Here is a 26,382-nt window from a genome sequence, read left to right as displayed (position 1 = left end):
TTTCAGCCCTTTTTAGGGATATGCATTATTTTGAAATGAAATAAGAAATGTCAACGACAATTGCTTATGTCATTTCATGATGTTTTTAAAACAGAACAAAACAAATCAACACAATTTTCTTGGTTTACTTCTGTATCAATTTAAAATAAAAAGGAAAAAGTCTTCCAGGGATATCCAAAGACTAACCTGAGGATTTATGATGCTTCCCCAAAATCTTCTAGAGTGGACACAGGGTTGACTTAAGGCTCTCTCCAGGGCTGACCTAGAACCCACCAATTGGGACTTCCAATTTCTCCATCATCCAAAAGGTACTGGAGACTGGCAACCACCCTGGCTCCCACTTATCCTGCCCACTTCTCTCTTGCCTTGATGTCATCAACATAGCTAGCAATGGCACCAATCAGTCCTAAGATCGATGCCATAGTGTGATGTCAAAATGGCAGCAGCCGGCCCAGCACCATAGTGTGATGTCAAAATGGTGCCTTCTCAGGGCCGGCTGCTGCCATTTTGACATCACACTATGGCATCGATCTTAGGACTGACTGGTGCCATTGCTAGCTATGTTGATGACATCAAGGCAAGAGAGAAGTGGGCAGGGAGCCAGGGTGGTTGCCAGTCTCCAGTATCTTTTGGATGATGGGGAAATTGGAAGTCCCAATTGTTGGGCCGTCACCATTTTCACATTACAGTATGGCACCAGTCTTAGAGGTGACCGGTGCCATTGCCTGCCCATCTAGACCCTGTGATGGGGTAAATGGGGACTGGAATGCTTCCCGGCGCTGAGATTGGTTTCGAGAAGGTAAGGGGGCACAGGGGGCCCTGGGGAGGCCCCATTTCAATAACTTGTGGAGTTTGTGTTTATTAAACAAAAATGTTTATTTCATTTCTGCAAAGAAACAGAAACAAAATAAACATTCAATAAATTGAAGCCCTTGGGAAAAAAAACAAAAACAAAATTACATTTTGGAGGCTATGTGCCCCTTGCACTTTTTCTACCTGCCTAACCCAGCTGTCAACTATAAGAATTGGCTTCATTATTTTTGTTAAGTGAAAGTGAAACTAAGAGCAATTTGAGCAGCCAGTGACAATTGTTTTCTCAAAAGAACATAAGGATATAAGGAGTTGCCATACTGAGTCTGACTGAGGGTCCATCAAGCCCAGCATCCTATTTCCAACAGTGGTCAATCCAGGATGCAAATACCTGGCCAGTACCTAAACATTAAATAATTCCCATGCTACTAATGCCATTAATAAACAGTGGCTGTTTCAAAGACAATTTGACTAATAGTTTATGGACTTCACCAGGAACTTGTCCAAATCATTTTTAAACCCAGCTACTCTAACTGGCTTAACCACATCCTCTGGCAACAAATTCCAGAGCTTAATTGTACATTGCATGAAAAAAGAATTTTCTCTGATTTGTTTTAAATGTTCTACATGCTAAATTTATGGCGTGCTCCTAGCCCTTCTATTATCTGAAAGAGTAAACAACTGATTTACAACTACCCATTCTAGTCCTCTCATAATTTTGCATAATTTTGTAGATCTCTATCATATCTCCCTTCAGCCATCTCTTCTCTAAACTGAACAGCCCTAACCTCTTTGGCCTTTCCTTATAAGAGAATCATTCTTTCCCCTTTATCATTTTGGTCACCCTTCTTTGTACCTTTTTTAGTGCATCTATATATATTTTGAGATGTGGCGATCAGAAATGAACACAATACTAAATGTGCAGTCTCAACATGGAGCCATTATCACATTCTCTGTTTTATTAACCATTCCCTTTTTAATAATTCCTAACATTATCAGGGTCATTTAACAAATCCCGTTAGATTCTTATCGCAGGCAGTAGGGCCCTAACGCCCACGATAATGCCAAAATGCCCATGATAAATAACGCATCGTGAAATGTGTATGCAAATTTTAAATGTTTTCCTGAATGGGAGGAGTTTGGGCAGAGTAAATTAAAATGATGGGTGCTTAGCATTGTGTGTGATAGTGTAATACACATTTTCGTGGGTTTTAGCACCAGAAATAACTACACCTTTTTTCTTGGCATTGTGCTGTGTGATATGCCTGAAACAAGATTTGCACTAAAACTCACAAACCTTATTCAGGCAGAAGGGAGAGAGAGAGAGAGAGAAAGAACCTCTGGGGAGGTACCCATATTAGTCAACATTTTATACCACTGTAGGAGGGGCAACTAGTAACTCGGGGTGTTTTGGTGGTGGCCTAGGTTTTGTGGCAGTTTTACATGCACAGTCAGAGGTATGAACAGCACAGCACAGTGCACATCAGTGAAGATTTGATGTGATGAGGAGTGAGGAAAAGTACACAAAGATAAGATTTGTATAATGTACTCTCAACCTAGTTTAATGCACTCTCTACCTAGTTGCTATCAAGCTAGGTGAGAGTACAATGTAAAAATCTCATCTTTGTCTTCCTTTTCTCACTCCAAATCACATCGAATCTTAACTGATGTGTACTGAGCTGTGCTGTTCGTACCTCTGACTGGGCATGTAAAACTGCCCCCCAAAACCTTGGCCACCACCAAAACCTCATCCCATGTTACTAGTTGCCCCTCCTATACTGGTATAAATAGCTTACTTATATGGGCATCTTATAAAGAGTCCCAGTCTCTCTCTCTCTCTCTCTCATGTGGGAAAGCCTGTCTGGGCACGTCTCAGTTTGCAATGTGAAAATATCACAGGTGCAATAACTTAACACACATTGCAGTAAAACACAACATGTTGTGGAATCTCAAAAATTTTCCTAAGCATGCCCCCTTTTTTATCATATAAAAGTAAAGACCCAACAATAGCAAAAAAGTTGAACTCAACAAATTAATATGAATTTTGCTATTCTATGAAGTTCTTATCCAATCTCTTAATGAAAGTATAATGCAACCATCGTATAGTGTCATTCTGTGGTAGCGGCTTATTTGTGAAGCCTGTAAGGCACAAGGACTGTTTAATAGAGATGTGAATCAGAACCGGAATCGGTTCTGATTTCGGTTCCGATTCACATCGTGATTCTTTTTTTGTCCAGCCCGATCGGGTTGTTTTTTTATCGGCTGCGCCCGAGCCAATAAACAAAAAACCCACCCGGACCTTTTAAAACTAATCCCTAAGCTTCCCCACCCCCTCCCCAAAACCTTTTACAGGTACCTGGTGGTCCAGTGGGGGTCTCGGGAGCGATCTCCCGCTCTCGGGCCGTCAGCTGCCACTAATAAAAATGGCGCTGATGGCCCTTTGCCCTTACCATGTGACAGGGTATCCGTGCCATTGGCCGGCCCCTGTCACATGGTAGGAGCACTGGATGGCCCGCACCATTTTTAAAGATGGTTCTCCCAACCATTAAATAAGAAAACCACATTCCTATCAAAAGGTGAAATGACACCCTTCCTTCAGGTTCTGTCCTCCCAAGGGACAGCCACCCACACAGTACAGCTTCTCTTGTTTTACGCTTCCAGGCAATAAAGCAAGTGTCTTTCTTCAAACTATCAGTCATATGATTATTCATGTGGGAGATATGGAACAGAAAGACATCCTTGGTCGGCTTCCCTTTTAAATAGGAAGATTCCAGTCTTAAGTCATTTAAAAATATACATTTTTTTAAAGGCTTAAAAAAAAAAAAAAAAAAAAAAAGCAAAACCATTTCAGATTCTATTCTAGTCTTCATGCTTAAATTATGCTTAAAAAAATAAATAAATAAAAAGTGAAGCAGATTTGTGAGGCAAGACTTGCCTTGGGTAAAGCCATGCTGACTTTGTTCCATTAAACCATATCTTTCTATATGTTCTGTGATTTTGATGTTTAGAACACTTTCCACTATTTTTCCTGGCACTGAAGTCAGGCTAACCGGTCTGTAGTTTCCTGGATCGCCCCTGGAGCCCTTTTTAAATATTGGGGTTACATTTGCTATCATCCAGTCTTCAGGTACAATGGATGATTTTAATGATAGGTTACAAATTTTTACTAATAGGTCTGAAATTTCATTTTTTAGCTCCTTCAGAACTCTGGGGTGTACACTATCCGGTCCAGGTGATTTACTACTCTTCAGTTTGTCAATCAGGTCTACATCATCTTCTAGGTTCACTGTGATTTGATTCAGTCCCTCTGAATCATTACCCATGAAAACCTTCTCCAGTACGGGTACCTCCCCAACATCCTCTTCAGTAAACACCGAAGCAAAGAAATCATTTAATCTTTCTGCGATGGCCTTATCTTCTCTAAGTGCCCCTTTAACTCCTCGATCATCTAATGGTCCAACTGACTCCCTCACAGGCTTTCTGCTTCGGATATATTTAAAAAAGCTTTTACTGTGAGTTTTTGCCTCTACGGCCAACTTCTTTTCAAATTCTCTCTTAGCTTGTCTTATCAACGTCTTACATTTAACTTGTCAGCGTTTATGCTTTATCCTATTTTCTTCTGTTGGATCCTTCTTCCAATTTTTGAATGTTGTTGTAGCAGCAGCGGAGACCCAGAGCAGGAACACTGAAGGGTCATCCATAGAAGTAGTGAGAGGTACTCACTAAGCTGGTGAAGGTGAGACTCGCAGAGAAGTCTCTCCAAGGAGCGGATAGCCCTGAGTGGAGGAAGGCCCCCGAGGAGTGGGTACCTGAGTCACTCAGTCTGGAATGCAGGAACAGTGAGGTGAAGCATCTCTGAGAAAAGGAATTGAGCAAGATGGAATCCTTGCTAACTCGTTGGTAGGAAGATTCGGTAGACTTAAGTACACGTAGGCAGTGATGTGATGCGGAGGGGACGCCCCCGAGTTCCCACAATGACATGGATAAGACGGAGGCAGGTGAGTGCGTGCGTGCCCTAAGTTTCACCAGATTCAAGCTGGCGACCAGGATCACCCACACCGTCCCAGGAACACCAGGGAGTTTGGCATGCAGAGGCAGCGGTGGTCATCTTTGCCAGAATCGGAGCTACAGGGCAAAATGAGGTGAGCAGCAAAGGTCGCAGCCGTCTGCGACCGATGGGCGCAACACTTATCTTTTACCAAAGTCGATATTAGGGATATGAATCGTGTGCCCGATCGTTTTAACGATCGGGTTCGGCTGGGGGGGTGGGGGGGAGAAATCTGATCATTAGAGATGTGAATTGGGATCGGTTCCGATTCCAATTCACATCACTAATTTTTTTTAGTGAGGCCCGCGCCAATAAAAAAACCCCACCTCGACCCTTTAAAATTACCCCCTTAGCCTCCCCCACTCTCCCGACCCCCCAAAAAACTTTTTACACATACCTGGTGGTCCAGGGAGGCCACGGGGAGCGATCTCCCGTTCCCAGGCCATCGGCTGCGCTAAAAAAAATGGACAATTTTAATGTTAGGTTACAAATTACTAGAAATAGAACTGAAATTTCATTTTTGAGTTCTTTTGGAACTCTGGGGTGTTTACTATCTGGTTCAGGCAATATGCTATTCTTCAGTTTTCAATCGGGCCAATTACATCTTCCAGATTCACCATGATTTGGTTCAATTCATCAGAATCATGTCTCTTGAAAAATCTGGAATGGGTATCTTTCAACATCTAATTTATTTATTTATGTACGTATCTATATATATACATATATCTATTTATTTATGAAACTTATATTCCTCGCAAGCCATAAAATCATTTGTAATCACTAAAGCAAAGAATTCATTTTATTCTTTCCATAATGGACTTATCCTCCCTAATTGATCATTTAACCCCTTGATCATCTATCAGTCTAACTTATTCCCTCACAGGCTTTCTGCTCTGGATATATTTAAAACATTTTATTATGAGTTTTTGCCTCTCAGTCAGCTTCATTTCAAATTCTCTCTTAGCCTGTCTTATCAATGTTTTTCATTTAACGTGCCAAAGTTTGTACTTTTTCCTAATTTCTTCAGAAGGATTGTGTTTTCAATTTTTGAGGGAAGGTTTTCTGGATAAAATAGCTGTTTCTGCTTCACCTTTTAACCAAGCTAGCAGTTATTTGGCTTTCCTTCCTCCTTTCTTAATGCATGGAGTACATCTGAACTGCACTTCTAAGATGGTATTTTTAAACAATGTCCACGCCTGTTGTACACGCTTAACTTTGTAGCTGCACATTTCAGTTTTTTCTAATTATTTTCCTCATTTTATCAAAGTCTCCCTTTTGAAAGTTTAATGCAGAGCTGCAGATTTATTTATTGTGCCCTTCCAATCATTAAATCAAATTTGATCATGTTACAATCACTATTACCAAGTGGCCCCACCAATGTTACCTCTCTCACCTAATCCTGTGCTCCACAAAAATTATATCTAAAATAGCTCCCTCTCTTGTTGGTTCCTAAACCAATTGCTCCATGATGCAGTCATTTATTCCATTCAGGAACTTTACCTCTCTAATGTTCTGATGTAACATTTACCCAGCAAACACTGGGGTAATTTAAATCTCCCATTATTATTGCATTGCTAAATTGGTTAGCTCCCCTTATTTCTCTTAACATTTCATCATCTGTCTTATCATGTTGGCCAGGTGGATGGTAGTATACTCCTGTCATTATACTCTTCCCCAATACACATGGGATTTCTATCCATAAAGAGTCTACTGTGCATTTAGGCTCTTGCAGGATCTTTATCCTGTTGGATTCTATGCATCTCAAGCATAAAGCACCACCCTGTCCCCAAATTGATCCATCCTATCATTGCAGTATAATTTGTACCCTATTCTAGCACTGTCCAATTGATTGTCCTCCTTCCACCAGGTCTCTGAGATGTCAATTATGTCTATCACATCATTTACTGCTTTACATTCTAACTCTCCCATCTTACTTCTTAGATTTAAGGCATTGGCATACAAACATTTCAAAGTATGTTTTTTGTTTGTATTAGAAACCTGCTTTTCAGTTGACAGGGATAATTTGAAATCTTTTAGCTCAGATGATTCTTTACTTATAGGCACATGGAATTAGGAATGTGAATCATGTGATCGATCGTCTTAACGATAGATTTTGGCTGAGGGGGGGAAATCTGATCGTCATCGTTTTTTTGGTAAAAAAATCGTTTTATCGGGGGAGGGGGGGAAAACCGGCACACCAAAACAACCCTAAAACCCACCCGACCCTTTAAAACAAATCCCCCACCCTCCCGAACCCCTCCAAAATGTTTTAAATTACCTGGGGTCCAGTGGGGGGGTCCCGGCACGATCCCCCGCTCTCGGGCCATGGCTGTGTTAACAGAAATGGCGCCGGTGGCCCTTTGCCCTTACCATGTGACAGGGCAAAGGTAGCACCGGCACCATTTTGGTTCCTGGCACCCGACGTCACGAGTGCAGGAGATCGCTCCCGGACCCCCGCTGGACCCCCAGGGACTTTTGGCCAGCTTGGGGGACCTCCTGACCCCCACAAGACTTGCCAAAAGTCCAGCGGGGGTCCGGGAGCGACCTCCTGCACGCGGGCCGTATTGCCAATATTCAAAATGGCGCCGGCGCTACCTTTGCCCTCACTATGTCATACGGGCCGACGTCACCAGTATGACATAGTGAGGGCAAAGGTAGCACCGGCGCCATTTTGAATATTGGCAATACGGCCCGCGTGCAGGAGGTCGCTCCCGGACCCCCGCTGGACTTTTGGCAAGTCTTGTGGGGGTCAGGAGGTCCCCCCAAGCTGGCCAAAAGTCCCTGGGGGTCCAGCGGGGGTCCGGGAGTGATCTCCTGCACTCGTGACGTCGGGTGCCAGGAACCAAAATGGTGCCGGCGCTTCCTTTGCCCTGTCACATGGTAAGGGCAAAGGGCCACCGGCACCATTTCTATTAATGCAGCCATGGCCCGAGAGCAGGAGATCACACTAGGACCCCCCCCCCCACTGGACCCCAGGTAATTTAAAACATTTTGGGGGGGTTCGGGAGGGTGGGGGGTTTGTTTTAAAGGGTCGGGGTGGGTTTTAGGGTTGTTTTGGTGTGCTGGTTTTCCCGCCCTCCCCCGATTTACGATTTTTTGACAGTAAATCGGGGGAATTGCTATTGTATCGTGGCTCTAACGATTTTTGACGATTTAAAATATATCTGACAATTGTTTTAAATCATCAAAAAATGATTCACATCCCTACGATGGAATACCTTTGCCTTTATTGGAAGCTCTCTGTTGGGATGCCCTAACTCTAATGCTTCATTAGTATCCTGTTGTGTTGGTTGTAGACCCTTGGCTCGAGGTGGGGTTGATGCTACCCATAGGGCAAGCCCCACGGGTCCCCACCATCGGGAGGTGGAACAGACCGGGAGATGGAGGCCATCTGGAGCTTCGCCAGTACCAGCCTTCATTTCCTGCAGGTTGAGCCCTTGGGTGCTGAGACCAGCTGGTCTTAGATGGTCCTCTGTCAGATGACTCCCAGTGGATGTTTGTAGCAGGTAGCCAGGGACCAGCAGAGGTATCGGAGGGACCAAGCCAGGTCTGGATGAGGCAGGGATCCAGAGACCTGGGTGGCAAGGATGGGCCAGAAACAAGGGTAGGTGTTACCCAGGCAGTAGAAGGCCAAAGCCTAACAAGGCCAAGTCCAAGGAGATACCAGAGGTTAGGTCAGGAACAGGCTGGAGTCGGGGCAGGTGGCAGAGCTAGGCAAGGTATAGCGGAGCAAGGGTTAAGGCCAATAATCAGTCCTGAGCGTGGTCCAATGAAGCAAGGGTCAAAGCCAGTAATCAGTCCAAGGCAAAGGCTAGGTAGGACCAGGAACGAAGTCAGGAACAGGGATGAGCAACGATGCACACGACTAGCGTGGAGATCTGTTGTCAAGGCAAGGATTGAGTAGCAGGCACTGCCTTAAATAGCTGGGGCCGATGATGTCATCATCCGGGGCTGCGGGTTTGTTTCCCACCGTGGCCCCTTTAAAGGCTGATGAGGCGCGCGCACGTGCACCTAGGAGGAGGCAGAATGCTGAATGGCGGCGTCTCCCCTCGGCACATGTGGGGAGAACTGCCGGGAGCCGGAGAGGCCCGTAGAGGGACTGGGAGTGCCCGAGGAGGCCACAGGGGGGCGCGGTAGCACAGACAGTTGCCCACAACCACCAGTGAGAATGGTCCAGGTCCGGGACTGGGCGCCGGAGGTGAGTAGGCACAGTCGCGGACCTGCCGCAGCCGGGACACGCAACATATCCTTTGAAGATACCTCCTTATGACCCATACGCTGCTGAGCGACTGTCGGCTTTTTCCCTTGTTCTAGTTTAAATGTTGCTTTATCATCTTTTTAAAGGTTAGTGCTAGCAGCCTGGTTCTACCCTGGTTAAGGCAGAACCAGGCTACTGGTTCTTTTATTTGTTAGATCTCAGAGAGAAAAGGCAGAAAGAAACTCCGAGAGAAACTCCATTTTATTTCAAAGCTCCAGAGTTAAAGAAAGATTAGTAGAGATTGAGAAAGCTTTAGATTTAGAAGAAAAATCAAAGTGTGTTCTTGTAGTCTTTGCCCTGTATTCTAACTTTGCTACCAGCAGCCAGGAGAAATTATAATCTCTCTGTTAAAAGGTTACAATGTAACTATATACAGTATCAGCAGGTTAAGAGAAAACTTCTCTTCAACAACTGACATGCAGCTTGTGTTAATATTTGTAAGATCAGACAGACGGATCAATTTTCTAATACGGCACGGTGCAGCTCATTCAGTGTCTGGCTGTGACAGAAGGCAGCTTGTTTTCTTTGCGTAAAACAACCATTGACACTGTACTAATTCTTCTGTGTGTGACTCTTGCACTAAGTTCATAGTCAACAACATGCATCGTCAGTTCATTGTTCTCTGTTTGTAACTAAAGTGACTGTCGTCTTTTCTCTGTTTGTCCACACTATGGTGTACATTGATTGTAAAAGCCCTTACCCTTACTCTATGTCTTGGGGACTTCATGCCACTCTGCTTGCTTGCTGCCATACCCATCACTATCAGGCCGATACAGTACATTGCGGAGCGCACTGTTAACCCACGATTGGACGCGCATTTTGGACGCGCTAGTTTTACCCCTTATTCAGTAAGGGGTAATAGCGCGTCCAAAACGCGCATCCAATCCCCCCGAACCTAATAGCGCCTGCAACATGCAAATGCATGTTGATGGCCCTATTAGGTATTCCCACGTGATACAGAAAGTAAAATGTGCAGCTAAGCTGCACATTTTACTTTCAGAAACTAGCGTCTATGCAAAGGTAGGCGCTAATTTCTACGGGCACTGGGAAAGTGCACACAAAAGCAGTAAAAACTGCTTTTCTGTGCACCCTCCAACTTAATATCATGGCGATATTAAGTCAGAGGTCCCGAAAGTTAAAAAAAGTAAAAAAATTGAAAAAAAAATTGAAATCAGCCCGCGGCTCGCAGGTCAAAAACCGGACGCTCAATTTTGCCGGCGTCCGGTTTCTGAACCCGTGGCTGTCAGCGGGCTCGAGAACCGATGCCCGCAAAATTGAGATTCGGCTGTCAAACCCGCTGACAGCTGCCGCTCCTGTCAAAAAAGAGGCGCTAGGGACGCACTAGTGTCCCTAGCGCCTCTGTTTACCATCGGCCCTAATTTTAATAAATTGAAATACTGTATCGCGCGCACAGGAGAGTGGTCTGTGCAAGCGCTGGGAGAGCGGGCGCTTGCTCGCCTGCTCTCCCGCGATTTTACTGTATCGGCCCGTATGTCTTGGGGTGTTCATGCGACTGTGTTTGCTGCCATACCACTCACTCTATGCCCTGGGGTCTTCAAGTCATTCTTTTTCCTGTCATACCCATCACTCTTGCCTTGGAATGTTCATGCGAATATGCTTGCTGCCCTTTTCCCCTCTTTTGGTGTCTTCAGGTGTTCATTTTACTATTTGTCTTATTTTGTCCCTCTTTTGGTGCTTTGGGGTATTCATGCCACTATTTGTACTGGTTTTCCCCATTCATGGTGGCTTGAGCTTTTTTTTTTTTGCCACTGTTTGTGCCATTAGCTTCTCTTTTGATGCCACGGGTATTCGTTCCACTCTTGATGTCTTGGGGAGTTGCTGCTTCTGCTGGTGATGCCTGCCAGCAGGTTTCATAAAACTAGGGTGGAAAACCCCAAAGTTAAAGTCAGAAAGAGAATGCCTTGCTTCCCCCATTGATGTTAATGGAAACAAAGAAATGAATGACCTGACTGAAACAAATCAGTTTCAGATCAGAACTGAACGAAACAGGATACCGAATCAAAAAATATAAACTGAACTGAAAAGATTTTATGTGCACACCCCTAATATAGAGAGGACTTCCAATATTGAATGAGTAGCTAATACAGATTTTTCAAGAGGTGCATCCAAGGATTTATGTATTATGTGTAATATGTAGAGCATTAGTATATGTGTAGGTTCTACACACAAAAAAAAAACCCCAACACTTTTTGCCAAAAAATTCATCTTTCTTTGCACTCAGTACCACAGAATTCTTCCCTATATAATTTCGTTGTGGGATCCTAGGTAAGTCAATGGCATCAGCAAGTTGATGCTGAATCTCAGCAATATACATATCTGTAAAGAGAATGACCATAGCCCCCTTTTATCTACAAGTTTTATTACAATATTTTGTGCAGACAATAATCATGAGAGAGCAACTGATTTTTTTCTAGTGAGATTGAAAAATGTCACCCATCTAGTTTCTACCAATCCCACATCTTGTAGGGCTTAAATATGTGGGAGACCAATATTTAAAGCTAGCTGGCTCTGTAAATTAGCCAAATAAGACTTATCCACCTAACTTACATAGGATATTCAGCTGCACAAAAATATACCCAGATAAATATTAAAGTTAGCTGGATAAGCTTATGGGTTAACTTTCGACCTGCTATGGGCCATGTCTAACTTACCCAGTTAATGTAGCCAGAAAAGGCTGAATATTGCAGCCAGATAGGTAGCACAGCCCAGTTATGCCCACTGCCTACCCACTTACTATCCAGCTATCTATTTAGCTGTATAAGTGACTTATCCGGATAAATAGTATAGCTGGATATTCAGCAGCAGTCACTTAGCCAGATAAGTGCAACTTATCTGGCTAAGTAGGGGTTTGAATATGTAACCCAGAGATCTAACAACCTGGAGGTACCCACTTTGACAAACCTGCAGATATAGATGGAAGCTGTAAAAAAAGGATGGATTTGTAACATCCAAATAATTTATATAAATTATGGACAAGAATAAATATTCATAGACATGACATAAAGTATTACATAGAAAAACAGAATGACAGCTCACTCCCTTAATGACCTCACAATCAAGGTATTTAAAGGGAACTTTAAGATTATGCAAGAAAGGAAAACGTTTGAAATTAAGATGATCAAACACTTTGAAACAAACACAGAAAGAGTTAAGGCTATTTGCTTTCTCACCCATTATCAGATGTAGGCGCTTTTAACTGCAAAGTTTTATTGTGTTATCACTTCTGTCATTCCCCTTCCCACCCCATTACTGAGCTATAATAGCATATGCTGATAACCTAAGACTTAGATGATACTGGACAATTTAAACCCAGTGAAACTGCATGGTTTCTTCTCTGACCTGATGAAGGGAGGATAAACTTGAAATCTCATCACAAATGTATTGTTAGTCTAATAAAAAGGCATCACCTACAATATATGTGTTGACGCTTAATGCCACATATCCTGCAAATCAACATGAAATTGAAAAGAGTCAAATCTGGTAGCCAGAATAAGCAAAAATACCCTGATGGAGATTTCTGATCAAAATACAACTTGTGTCATTTTGTACCAACAGGTTTCATTGGACCTGTGAGAAGCAACGCATCTGTGTTTAATTTGGAGGGTCAGCAGATACCAATTGCAACAAAAGTAAAGTGTTTTGGTGTGGCATGATGCTGATCTAAATTACCCAAATCAAATCTGTTATAAAAGCATCCTGTGCAGGCTGAAGCCACTTTTAGAGCCTAATGAGTTTCGTACCATGTTTCAGTCTTTCTTTACCAGTCTGGATTACTTTAACTCATATCGGGTTACCAGCAAAGATTCTTAGCACACTCAAAATTGTCCAAAATTCTGCTGCTCAAATTCTTTCTGGTTCTTGCTTGACCTCCACTGACTACCTATACAATGGCAGTTTAAATATTAAACTGCAATAATTATTCACAAACTATTAAGCTTCAAAACCACATTTTGGATTTGTGCAATGTCGCATATTATTATTTATATGCCCTTCAGAGCTCATAGATTCACATAGTTTGGCCTGCTCGATGTAACTATGTTTGCGGTCAGTGTATTAGTCTGAAATTTATGATAAGGCCTTTTCTGTAGTAGGTCTGATTTTTTGGAACCTTCTAACAAAATATTTATGCATACCAACTTTTAGGAAACAGCTTAAGACATACTTAATTCACCAAGCTTTTGATTGCGGTTAAAATTCATGAGTTACTTTCTCTAGTTTGAGGTCACTTTTTAAGGGTTGTTTCCCAGTATCACAGTCTACAATTTATATCAAGGCAAAGTGGCAGAGCTTAATTTTTTGTTGTATTGCATCATGGTGCCAACCTCAGGGCCAAATGGCACCATTTGAAAAGGGATGACCCAGGGACAAGATACAAGTGGGCATCCCTACTACACCTTTTATTGCATGGGACCCCAGTGGACGGGATAAGTGGGACCTAAGTTGGTTCCCAGCCCCTTCTATTGAAAGGGGGTTTGAATGCCCTGGCCCACTGTATTTGAGGGCCTGTGCAGCAACTTGTGTTGGGGCATCCCTGGGAGGCCTTGGGGACCCCCAGAGTACCCTCCGAGGGCAGTGGGAAGGCCCTGGAGGAGCCAAGGGTGGACCCAGGGAAGCTTTGGGTTGGCCCTGGGGAAGCCGTTGGTTGGTCCCAGGGAGGCCCCAGGGAAGCCTCAGATTGCCCTTAGGGAGACTCTGTGTAAGCTTCGGGTTCATGCTAGATAGGCCTCGGGTCAAACTAGGGGAGGCCCAGTCTGACGTCGGAGATTTTATTTCCATTGTTTTGCAGCTTAAAAGAAGGAACAAAAACAAAAAAATAAAACCAACAAAATGTTGTTGTTTTTTCTTTCGTTCCATTTTAAAATGTAATGAAACAAAATAAGAACTGTCATTGACTTTTCCTATTTTGTTTCAAATGAATGAACATCCCTACTCTTTCTATTCTTTTTGAAATGCGTTCTCCAGATCTGAACACATTACTCCTGGGGAGGCCTCACCGGTGCTGGTTATGCGTCTCTCTATGATTCCCAGCATTCTTCTGGCTCTAGCCATCCACCTCATCACACTGTTTCAACCTAGAGATCATCAGATGCTAAATAGCCTCAGATCTCTGTCCTAGTTGGGGCAAAGAAGTATAGAAGCTTAGCATCTCAAGGCTGTTTTAGAGATAATATTGCAATCTGATTTCTCTTTCCTTTGAGACAGCACTGATGTAGAAAGCTCTGCCAGCCCCTTGGAAGAACAGACATTGTTACATCCCACATTGAACCAATTCAAAATATCAGTATGCAGCAAACAAATCTACACTTAAATTTCTTCTCAATAAAACTATCCTGGCATTTCCCTGAACTGAAAAAGCAGTACTTGTTTTTGGGGAATAGCTTTTATCATCTTTGAGAAAAGTTTGAAATCCTAATCTTAACCATTTGACACCGAGCACAAAACAAAACAAGAATTAGCTGTGATAGGTAATATCTGTTCTCATTCTCACAAATTTGCAAGCCATGGGGGCTTAAGTTCAGAACATGGACGTCTTTGGTTTAAGGCTGTCTGTGATATAATGATGTTGAGCCAATTGCATGAATAATTTATTAAAGACTTAGGGCAAATCTAACCGAGCCAGAGCATGCTGAAATAATATTTGCAGTACATCCCATAACAAAATCATTCCTGGTTCCATGAATGGCATCAGGGAATGGGAAGCAGAAGCATTTGCAACAGCGGTACAAGAGATGAAAGAATGATGAAATTGATCATTTGCAGCCTAGAACTGGGAAAGAATTTAAGAGAGATGCACACAGGGGGCCTCTCATTTCCAAAAGACTTTTGACCCAGGCAGAGTAAATACGAGAAATTCTTTTGAAAGAAGAGCCCAAGAATGATGCTTTCAGGATTCACTCTGAATCGTTTTCTGTACAGAACGTATTCTTTCACAATATTTGTACAGTACCTAATCTGTATCAGGCGCACCTGTTGTAGCCCAGTTTTCTGAGGGAGAATTTTGACTGGGACTGAAGAAAATGGGAGTCGTCCCGCAGCCTTGCTGTGTACCTGCTTTCACATGTTGACCATGCACATTCTCATCTCAAGCTCTCTCAAAATCGGTGCTGGTTATTGGTACTTTTGCCTGTGGTGCAGGCCAAGGTTTTGGACAGATCAATACAAGATATGCTGCAACTGAACTTACAGAACAAAGGCCAGTCTTCAGCTGCCCTGGGCAGGTACTGCCACTGCCCTAATTAAGGAATAATCCTGAGTAGTTTAAAAGCTCTACCTGCCTGCACTTAGATTAAAAAGAGAGATCCATGGAGGCTGATATTCAAAGAAAGTTGAGTGCCTGACCCAGGCACCACAATCTAGGAAACTTTCAAATTTAGCAAATTTTCAGCTGAACTTTAGTGCCTAAGTTTCAAGTTCAAAATGTTTCCTAATTTGAGATGCCCAAATTTAGGTCTCTTATTTGTTTGCCTACATTTATGAGTATATTTTCAAAGGGGTTATGCATGGAAAATAAGCATATCCATGCATAAGTAGCCAGTATTTGGGTGCATGCTATTTTATAAATATCAAAATACACAAGTATTTTTTGGATTCTCATGCATATTTACCGATATAAAAAATGGGAGGTTTAGGCCAGGACATTCTGAGGCAGGGTGAAGAGGTGCACACCGAAGTTGATATTTTATAAAAGATATTCCCATGTAAAATAATGTAATGTATTCACGCAATTTTATACCTGCTAATTATCTAGCACAAATGAAATTGGACTTGTCTGTTGTCTGAAATTTTTGGAGGGGAAGTCTGGGTGAACCTATGGGGGTTCAGGATGAAGTGCTAGAGGGTCTAGGCAAACTGGAGTCAGACTGGGTGAACTGGTAGAGGTACTGTGAACTATTGATTTCAAATGCACATGCATCATCACCATCTCCCCTTAACTACCCCAGGCCTGCTCAGGCTCCATTTCCTCCATCTTTTCGACAAGTCTTGACTTTTCCACCACATGAGCTTTTCCACTACTGTTTTGAGGAATGCACAGTCCCCAATATAAATTTCAGTTTATTTTTCGTTTTGGGTTGTTTTTTTTCTTCATTTTCAGTTTGTTTAATATTTCATTCAGTTCAGTATGTTTTCCAAACCCAAAAAATATATTCAATGTTAAAAAAGACCACCACCACCAACAACAACAAAATAATCAATTAATAAATAAATTAGTCCCCACATTTATTTATTTATTTATTTAACTTTTTTATATACCAACATTCAAGACGGTGGTCCCATCATGCTGGTTCACAAGAAACAGGGGTGTAATTATAATAAACTTTACCATTTAAACAATAGTGCAGAAAAGCAGTTACAAATAACAAGGAAAACAATAACTTGGAATGAGAAGGGAAATGAAGATCAGATAGTTATATATAAGTATAAATAACATTGTAAGAGGTGGCTATTAACGCTAATGCTAGCGGAGCGTGTTGAAAGAAGGAAGTTAGATGGAATTGGAGTTAGGAAAGGCCTGCGTGAACAGCCACGTCTTGAGTCTTTTCTTGAATGTTGAGATGTTGGGTTCCATTCTAAGATCCGGGGGAATAGAGTTCCATAATTTTGGACCGGCTGTGGAGAATGCCCGATCTCTGAGCGTGATGTGTCTGGTAGTCTTGGCTGGAGGTACTTGAAGTGATCCTTTGTAAGCATCTCTTGTCGGTCTTGTGGAATGGTGTAATCGGAGGGGGATATGTAGATCGATTGGGGCTAATTGATGGATGTTTTTGAAAATGGTGAGAATGGCCTTGTAGATTATTCTGAAGTGGATGGGCAGCCAATGGAGGTCCATCAAGATAGGTGTTATGTGTTCTCTTCTCCTGGTGTTGGTGAGTATACGGGCGGAGGCGTTTTGGACCATTTGTAATGGTTTGGTGTGTGATGAAGGGAGACCAAGCATGATGGTGTTACAATAGTCCAGCTTTGCGAAAATGATTGATTGTAGGATTGTTCTGAAGTCATGTGTGTGGAAGAGGGGTCGTATTCTTTTCAGCACTTGGAGCTTATAAAAGCAGTCTCTGGTGGTTTTGTTGATGTTAGCTTTCAGGTTTAGGTGATTGTCAATTTGAACTCCTAGATCTCTCACTTGTGTGGTGTTTGGTACGGTAGGATGGGTGTATGAGATGGAGCTGTTTTCTGGTGTGATGAGTAGAAGTTCTGTTTTTGATGAATTTAGTATCAGGTTGAGACTTGTAAGAAGTTGTTTGATATTTTGGAGGCAGGATTCCCAGTGCAACAGTGTTTTTGCGAGCGACTCTTCGATGGGGATCAGGACCTGAATATCGTCAGCGTAGAGAAAATGTTTGAGATTGAGGTCAGTGAGAAGTTTACATAAGGGTAATAGATAAATGTTAAACAAGGTAGGAGACAGGGATGAGCCCTGAGGGACTCCTACTGATGCGGGGTGTATAGAGGATTCTTTATTATGAATCTTAACCTTATAACCTCTGTTGCTGAGGAAGGTTCTGAACCATGATAGGGCAGTGCCTGAGATACCTCTGGCTGATAATTGGTTGACGAGAAGGGAGTGATTGACCGTGTCAAATGCAGACGAGAGGTCGAGTAGTATCAGAAGGAAGGCTTGTCCTTTGTCTAATCCTAGGATGATGTGGTCAGTCATAGAGATGAGGAGGGCTTCCGTGCTTAAGGTTTTACGGAATCCGTATTGTGATGGAAATAGAAGGTTGTTGTCTTCAATGTGGTTTGAGAGTCGTGAGTTTACCAATTTTTCCATTATCTTGGCTATGAATGGGAGGTTAGCTATCGGTCTAAAATTGTTAGGATCGTTTGGGTCGAGATTTGGTTTTTTGAGAAGGGGTTTGAGTGAGGCAAGTTTGAGGTTGTCCGGGTAGAATCCTTGTGTGAGGGAGCAATTTATGATGTCTGCCAGGGTTTTGGAGATGGATTCTGGAATTGCTAGTAGTAGTTTGGCTGGGATGTGATCCGAGGGATGAGAAGATGGTTTCATTTTCCTTAGAATTCCTTGGATCTCGGCGGATGAAGTTGTGTCAAGTTCTTCTAACCGAGTGTAGTTGATTGAGGGTTGAGGAGTGGTTAGTGGAACAGTGGGGTTCGTGGGGAGCTGCGATAGGAGAGTATTGATTTTGTTGTTGAAGAATAGAGCTAATTCTTCTGCTTTTGATTGAGCTTGGTCATGTGTAATCTCTGGTTGGTTTACTTGTGTGAGGTTGGCTACATAGCTGAAGAGGGCTTTGGCATCGAAAACAAGGTCGTGTATCTTCGAGGCGTAGTAGTCCCTCTTGGATCTTAGGGTGCTTGATTTGTATTGATGCAGAGATGATTTGTAGATTGAAAGGGTGTTGGTTCCTGGGGTTTTGCGCCATTTAGCCTCATTTTGTCTTAGTTGGAGTTTGAGCTTTCTTAATTCTGCTGAGAACCATGGCTGTCTTTTGGAGGAATTCTGGTGTGGTTTTTTTGTGATAAGAGGGCATAGCTTGTTGGCTATAGTTTCGGTGATTGTGTTCCAAGATTGAAGTGCTGCGTTCGGATCAGTAAGGTCCAGTTGGTGGAGTAGTGGAGATAGGTGATTATTAAGGTCTTCTGGGGAGCAAGTTTTCCTATATTTGAAGGAGGGCAAAGGAATGCAAGCCGGGTTGGTATCTTTTATAGAGAATGAAGTAGTTATTAGGTAGTGATCTGACCACGGGACCTTTGTGCAATTAGGTATAGATACGGGCTTGATTGCAGTGTTAACGAAGATCAGGTCTAACGTGTGGCCGGCTTTGTGGGTAGGTTTATTAACTAATTGAGTGAAGCCTAGCGCTGTGAGAGCTGTGAGTAGAGTTTCACAGTTGGGTGAGGGGGTAGGGTTATCAACGTGCATGTTGAAATCCCCTAGAATGATGGCTGGCGAGTCAAAGTTGATGAGGGCAGAGGTTAATTCAACCAGTGGTGAGGCATCTGATTCCAAGAGTCCTGGGGGGGCATATACGAGAAGGATTTATAGCTTGTCTGAGGTGAAGAAGCCAAATTCAAGTTTTGAGTTGGAATTGGATTGCTGTAGCGAGAATCTGAGGTCCTTTTTAGTTGCTAAGAGAATGCCTCCTCCCTTTTTTTTATGACGAGGTAGCGAGAAGAAGTCGTACACCTCTGTAGGTAGTTGATTAATTATTGCTGTGTCTGATGGTTTTAACCATGTTTCGGTAATTGCACATATCTCCGGTTTCACATCGATGAGGTAGTCATTCAATATTACAGACTTTTTCGTGAGGGATTGAGCATTGAAGAGGCTTAAAGAGAAAAGGGTGAGGCCTAGAAGTTGTGTGGAAGGAGTGATTAAAATTGAAGAGAGGGATTTAAGGTTGTGTTGTTGGGCATGTCGGAAAGAAATTCTTTTAGGTGGAGTATTATGTTGGAGAATTGGAATTGTGAAAAATTCCAATTCTGGCAACCTTGATCCCCCCCCCTCCCATCCCTAGGCCCTTCTGACTCCCACCAAACCCAAAAAGCTAATCCAATCTGGCCCAGCACAACCAGGGTCTGCTGCAGCCTGCTTGGACCCCTCCCCCATTTAAATGTGGCCTGGTTCAAGGAATTCCCACTCCGCCCTCCCCTCACTCCCTTTCCCGAATCCTGCTTGACAACACACAGGATCTATGTCCACTCACTCCTGCCTGGGTCCTGATGTGGATGGCACCTTTATGGTGTCCTTCAGGTGGACAGTGCCATTTGTAAAGGACTGGGATTCGGTCGGGAGTACATGGGCATCATTCTTGCCCTTTATCATGCAGAACTCAGGAAGGCAATAAGTAGAGGCCGGTGTAGCAGCACTCTAGCCCTGGCACAGACTGGATTAGTTTTTGAGCTGGGAGTAGGAGTCTAAGGGTCCCAGGGAGGCCCAGCCTGGTGGGCCTGGTCCCCAGTTCATTTTCTGCTGGACAAAAAGGGTTTTCCAGGGCCATGGAACACATCTTTATATATTTTTTAAAAATTCCATGAATATGAAAATACTTCAAATTTTTCAGATATATTCATAGGAGGCCATTTTCAGTTCGCTTCATTTGGAACAAACCAAAAATGTCCCTCATTTGTTGCAGTGTTTTGCATTTGTTTAAAAAGTACACATCCTTGCAGCTTTGTACCTGTGTCCTTTCTCTGCTTTTTCTTGAATACCTTTTCAACTTCTCCTGTGCCCCTTGCCATTCTTCTTGCTCTTAGCTCGTTCCTCTCCTGTTTTCCTCTGTCCTTCACCCTCCTTCCTTTCCCTGTGCCTCCATTCTTCTCTTTCTCTGCCCTGCTCTTTTCCCCTGTCTCATGTTCCTTGTCCTTCCTTCCCTCTCCTGAGCCATTCTCACCCTTTCTTCATTCCCTGGCTCCTATCCTTTCCTCCACTGTCCACCCCTTCTGTGCTTCTACCATTGCCTTCTGACCTTTGTCCCCTTGTTCTTATTCTCCCCTTCTCCTTGCCTCTTCTCATATCCCTTTCCTTTCCTGTGTCCCTTTTCTTCTCTTCCTGAACTTGTCATTGCTTCCTTCCCATATGCAACTTGGCCTGTTGCATCCCTTTTCTTGTGTGAGCTAGTGTATCCTCTGGATCCCGCGTTGTCCAGGTCACCTCTTCTTTCATTGTGTCTATGTGGCCTCCTCCTCTGTCTCATTTTGGGCGAAACAATCTTTCTTAAGTTCTGCACAGGCCTGGCTATTTCCTCTTCTGCTGATCTTGCACCTTCTCCTATGAACCTACAGATTCCTCCAGGTCTGGGAATCCTGTTATTTCTCTGGGGTCAGGTCACATGTTGATCAATCCATTCTTCTTCTGGTCCTGTGGCTAGGTTAAGCCATCTTCTTCTGGGTCCCATGTAGTACCTTCTCTTTCCCCCTACCACCGTGAATGATAGGCTGCAGTTTCCCAGTCTTCCTCGTTCTTCTCTTTTAATGGCCAACACTATCTTCTGCTGATTATTCCAATTACTTCACTCTCCGGGTCATTGAGATGCACCTGGTTCTTCAGCCTGAACTTTCACCCTAGGTCGCCCAGGTCTCTCACCTGTACACGATAAACACATTTAATATCACTGACGCAAGATAATTAGCAGGTTGAGATGTGTAGAAGAAAAGCATTTTAGTTCCATTTATTCATTTCATGAAGATTGTGTTGAATCAATTGTAGTGTTAGGATTTGGCATTAAAAGAACAAATAAGACAGATAGCTTGTAGTGCATTCATTAAGTTAAAGATACTAATGGGACTTTAACCATTTGCATCTGTTGAAGATTATCATAAAATAATTCAGTCACTGATCATTTAAAAATTGGACTATTGTAATGTACTATATGTGGGTGTGCCAGCATATATGTTACAAGGCTTACAAGCGATTAAGAATGCCACAGCAAGTTTACTAATGAGCATTAGACTAATCGAGCATATCACACCAACTCTATGCACATTGCATTGTTTATCTATCAGATGGCAAATACAATTTAAAATTGTTACAATTATCCATCACGCTCTAACAGGAGATAATCCAATATGTGGGAGCTCAGTTTTAAAATTATATAAGCTGACTCATAATTTAAGACCGACTAGTCAGACCCCTTTTGGAACCACAAAAGATAAGTCAAGTTCGACTTGACAAGATGAGAGAGAGAGAACCAATTCGGCCAAATTTTAAAATGGCCACGCATGCAAATACCGGCAGTTAAACGTGCATGGCTGGGCCCTGCACATTTTCAAAAGAGCCTGGCCAAGCGCGTAACTGCCGATACACGCACAAATGCCGGACCCTGAAAAGGGGCGAGCTGGGGGGTGGGGCGGGGTTGGGTGGGAAGGAGGTCAGCTGGGACAGAAGCCGGCCATTAGCAGCTGTTCCAGGGAAGCGCACGCCGGCAGCCGGCTGGCACGCGCAAGTTGCTTCTGCTCCAACGGAGCAGTAAGTAAAAAATAAAAAAACATTATTTTTCTTAGGTAGGGGGTAGGGGTCGGAATGGAGAGGGGAAAGGGAAGGGAGGTTAGGCAGGGGTCTCCTTAATTGGAGCGGACTGGGAGGGAACTGGGGGAGGCCCGATTACATCGCCATGCATAATTAGCTGAAATTCACCCCCCCCCCCCCCACTTGCGCCACCTGCATATGCATGTGTGGATTATAAAATCAGGTATGCACATGCGCGCGGCCCATGTGCATGCCGGTGCGCGCATGTTATAATATTTGCATGTACCTTTTAAAATCTCCCCCTTTATGTGGCCAGTGCACAATTATGGAACAATTTACCAGAAGAGGTCCAGAGCATCCAGTGCTACATAGAAACATATAGAAACATAGAAACATAGAAATGACGGCAGAAGAAGACCAAATGGCCCATCCAGTCTGCCCAGCAAGCTTCACACATTTTTTTCTCTCATACTTATCTGTTTCTCTTAGCTCTTGGTTCTATTTCCCTTCCACCCCCACCTTTAATGTAGAGAGCAGTGATGGAGCTGCATCCAAGTGAAATATCTAGCTTGATTAGTTAGGGGTAGTAGCCGCCGCAATAAGCAAGCTACACCCATGCTTATTTGTTTTACCCAGACTATGTTATACAGCCCTTATTGGTTGTTTTTCTTCTCCCATGCTGTTGAAGCAGAGAGCCATGCTAGATATGCATCGAAAGTGAAGTATCAGGCACATTTGGTTTGGGGTAGTAACCGCCGTAACAAGCCAGCTACTCCCCGCTTTGTGAGTACGAACCCTCTTTTCTTCTCCCCTGCCGTTGAAGCAGAGAGCTCTGCTGGATGTGTGAAGTATCAGTTTTTCTTCTCCCCTGCCGTTGAAGCAGAGAACTATGCTGTATATGCATTGAAAGTGAAGTATCAGGCTTATTTGATTTGGGGTAGTAACCGCCGTAACAAGCCAGCTACTCCCCTCTTTGTGAGTGTGAATCCTTTTTACCACATTTCCTCTTGCTGTTGAAGCTTAGAGCGATGTTGGAGTCACAGTAAGCATGTGTATGTTTATTTAATAAGGGTATTGTCTCCAGGCAGTAGCCATCATTCTGGCGAGTCACCCACTCTTCATTGGCGGCCTCTTGACTTTATGGATCCACAGTGTTTATCCCACGCCCCTTTGAAGTCCTTCACAGTTCTGGTCTTCACCACATCCTCCGGAAGGGCATTCCAGGCATCCACCACCCTCTCCGTGAAGAAATACTTCTTGACATTGGTTCTGAATCTTCCTCCCTGGAGCTTCAAATCGTGACCCCTGGTTCGGAAAAGGTTTGTCGTTATCTTTGGATCATTAACACCTTTCAAGTATCTGAAAGTCTGTATCATATCACCTCTGCTCCTCCTTTCCTCCAGGGTGTACATATTTAGATTCTTCAATCTCTCCTCGTACGTCATCCGATGAAGATCCTCCACCTTCCTGGTCGCCCTTCTCTGTACCGCCTCCATCTTGTCTTTGTCCTATTGAAGATACGGTCTCCAGAACTGAACACAGTACTCCAGGTGAGGCCTCACCAAGGACCTGTATAAGGGAATAATCACTTCCCTTTTCTTACTCGATATTCCTCTCTCTATGCAGCCCAGCATTCTTCTGGCTTTAGCTATCGCCTTGTCACATTGTTTCACCGACTTCAGATCATTAGACACTATCTCCCCAAGGTCCCTCTCCTGCTCCATGCACATCAGCCTTCCCCCCCCCCATCGAATACAGTTCATTCGGATTTCCACTCCCCATATGCATGACTTTGCACTTCTTGGCATTGAATCTCAGCTGCCATATCTTCGACCACTCTTCCAGTTTCCTTAGATCTCGTCTCATTCTCTCCACTCCTTCCGGCGTGTCCACTCTGTTGCAGATCTTAGTGTCATCCGCAAAAAGACACACCTTACCTTCTATCCCGTCCGCAATGTCGCTCACAAAGATATTGAACAGGACCGGTCCCAACACCGATCCTTGCGGTACACCACTTAAAACCGCTCTCTCTTCAGAGAAGGTTCCATTTACCATCACACATTGTCTTCTGTCCGTCAACCAATTTGCAATTCAGGTCACCACCTCGGCACTCACTCCTAAGCTTCTCATTTTATTCACCAGTCTCCTGTGCGGAACCGTATCAAAAGCTTTGCTGAAATCCAAGTATATGATATTGAGCGCTCTTCCTTGATCCAATTCCTTGGTTACCCAGTCAAAAAAGTCAATCAGATTTGTCTGACAGGATCTTCCTCTGGTGAATCTATGCTGCCTCTGGCCTATCAATTCTCCCGACTGTAGATAGTTCACTATTCTCTCTTTCAACAGTGACTCCATTACTTTTCCCACCACCGAAGTGAGGCTAACCGGTCTGTAGTTACCAGCCTCCTCTCTGCTCCCACTCTTGTGAAGCGGGACCACCACCGCTCTTCTCCAATCACTCGGCACCACTCCCGTTTCTAGGGATCTATTGAACAGGTCGCACAGCGGTCCCGCCAGCACATCTCTGAGCTCCCTCAGTATCCTTGGATGAATCCCATCAGGCCCCATGACTTTTACATGACTTTTAGAAAACAAGTTAAAGCTTATTTTGGGATATAACTTAATATCCCCCCCCCTATTTTAATTTGTTGCTGAGAAGATTATTGTAATGCCTTTCTGACATTATTTAATGTTTGCTGTAATTTACATATCTGTTTTTTTATGTGCTGGGGATTTTATATTTATCATTAATTTGTTTAGCCTTTTGATTCTTTGTTTTATGTTAAATTTATGAGTGTATATTGTAACTACTCTGGCCTAGCTGCCAAACCGAAGGAAGACAACAAAAAGTGGATGCCACAAAGACGTCTTTTTCAATTCTTTATTGGTGGAGACGTGAAAAACTGGGCAGGTTTCACGTCTCCACCAATAAAGAATTGAAAAAGGCGTCTTTGTGGCATCCACTTTTTGTTGTCTTCCTTCGGTTCTACTGGATCGCCTACCTTGCTGTATTTTGGGCCAGTCCTTAGCTGCCAAACCTCCAGCATCTCTCTTATAGCTGATAGAATATTGGCCAAGGTATGGGAATCATTCATTAACTACATGTGCAGCGAAGCCCATCTGCAACCTGCTGCTCTGTCCCCACTAGAGCTCCTGCTTGCCCCTGCCTCCACCAGGTGCCACCAGTGTGCCATCAGGGGAGAGATAAAATTGTGTAGCGTTTGTGGAGATCCTGATGTTGCTAGTGAAATCATGCTACTCCTACCTGCCTTAGGCAGCAGTGCCTAGATGTGTACAGGATGGGGATGACCTTCCTAATAAAGGTGGTCCTGGATGGAATTTTGTAATTTGGTGCTAACACCTGCAGCAGATGTTTAAAGCCCACATTCTCCACTACCTGCAGAGGCTGGTCATCCAGGGCAATCATTTCCTCTATGCTCTTCTTTACAATTTTGATGCTGCCTGCCTGCCTGCTACCCCAGGATAGTGCTACTGAACAACACCAGCCCATTTCCTTCATGATGGTTTCTCACTTCTCACACATGGCAGGGGACTGCTGGCCTGCTGTCTGACCTCTTGAAGGGGCCAAGGGCATGGAAAGAGTATGGGAAATATTTTTTAGGGATGTGAATCGTTTTTTAACGATTAAAATTATCGTCCGATAATTTTAATATCGTCTTAAATCGTTATAGAACACGATACAATAGAAATTCTAACGATTTATCGTTAAAAATCGTTAAATCAATAGGAGCCAAGATGGCCGCCATGAGGTGAACGGGTGAAGCTGCAGCTCCCGGCGGGTCGTGACTCTCTTTGGAAATTCTTCGTTTGTACTTGAAATTGTTTCTTTATCTCGATGCCTCACACGAAGAGAAAAGCTCGTGTGAGAGAATTCTCCACGAATTCGGGAATAGACTCACGACAGCCCGGGATAGAGGCCGCTTTCGCCAGGATGCCGAACACGCCCGGAGGACAGGCAGCTGGAGACGGCAGAGAGCAGCTGCCGAGCCCCCTTGCCCACGAAATATCTCTGAGCCCGGGCGCTCCAACAGTTCCGGACCCCCCACTAGCGATGGTAGTAGGACGCCTCTCTTTCCGAGAGACGGAGACGGACGCCGCTATAAAACCCCCTGATTCACAGAGAGGAGCGGAAGGATCATCAGCGGCCTTGGAGAACCTGGTGGATGTAGGTTCCAGGAATCGGGGACAGGCAATACAACATCAGTGCCTAGAACAACGGGGTGAAGGCCTTGAACAGGTAGGAATTGAGAATGACGATATCTCTGTTATTTGTTCCACCCCCAACGCTATTTTATCTCT

The sequence above is a fragment of the Rhinatrema bivittatum genome, chromosome 1, assembly GCF_901001135.1.
Source record: "Rhinatrema bivittatum chromosome 1, aRhiBiv1.1, whole genome shotgun sequence".
Taxonomy (NCBI): Eukaryota; Metazoa; Chordata; class Amphibia; order Gymnophiona; family Rhinatrematidae; genus Rhinatrema; species Rhinatrema bivittatum.
This window is presented reverse-complemented; position numbering follows the sequence as displayed.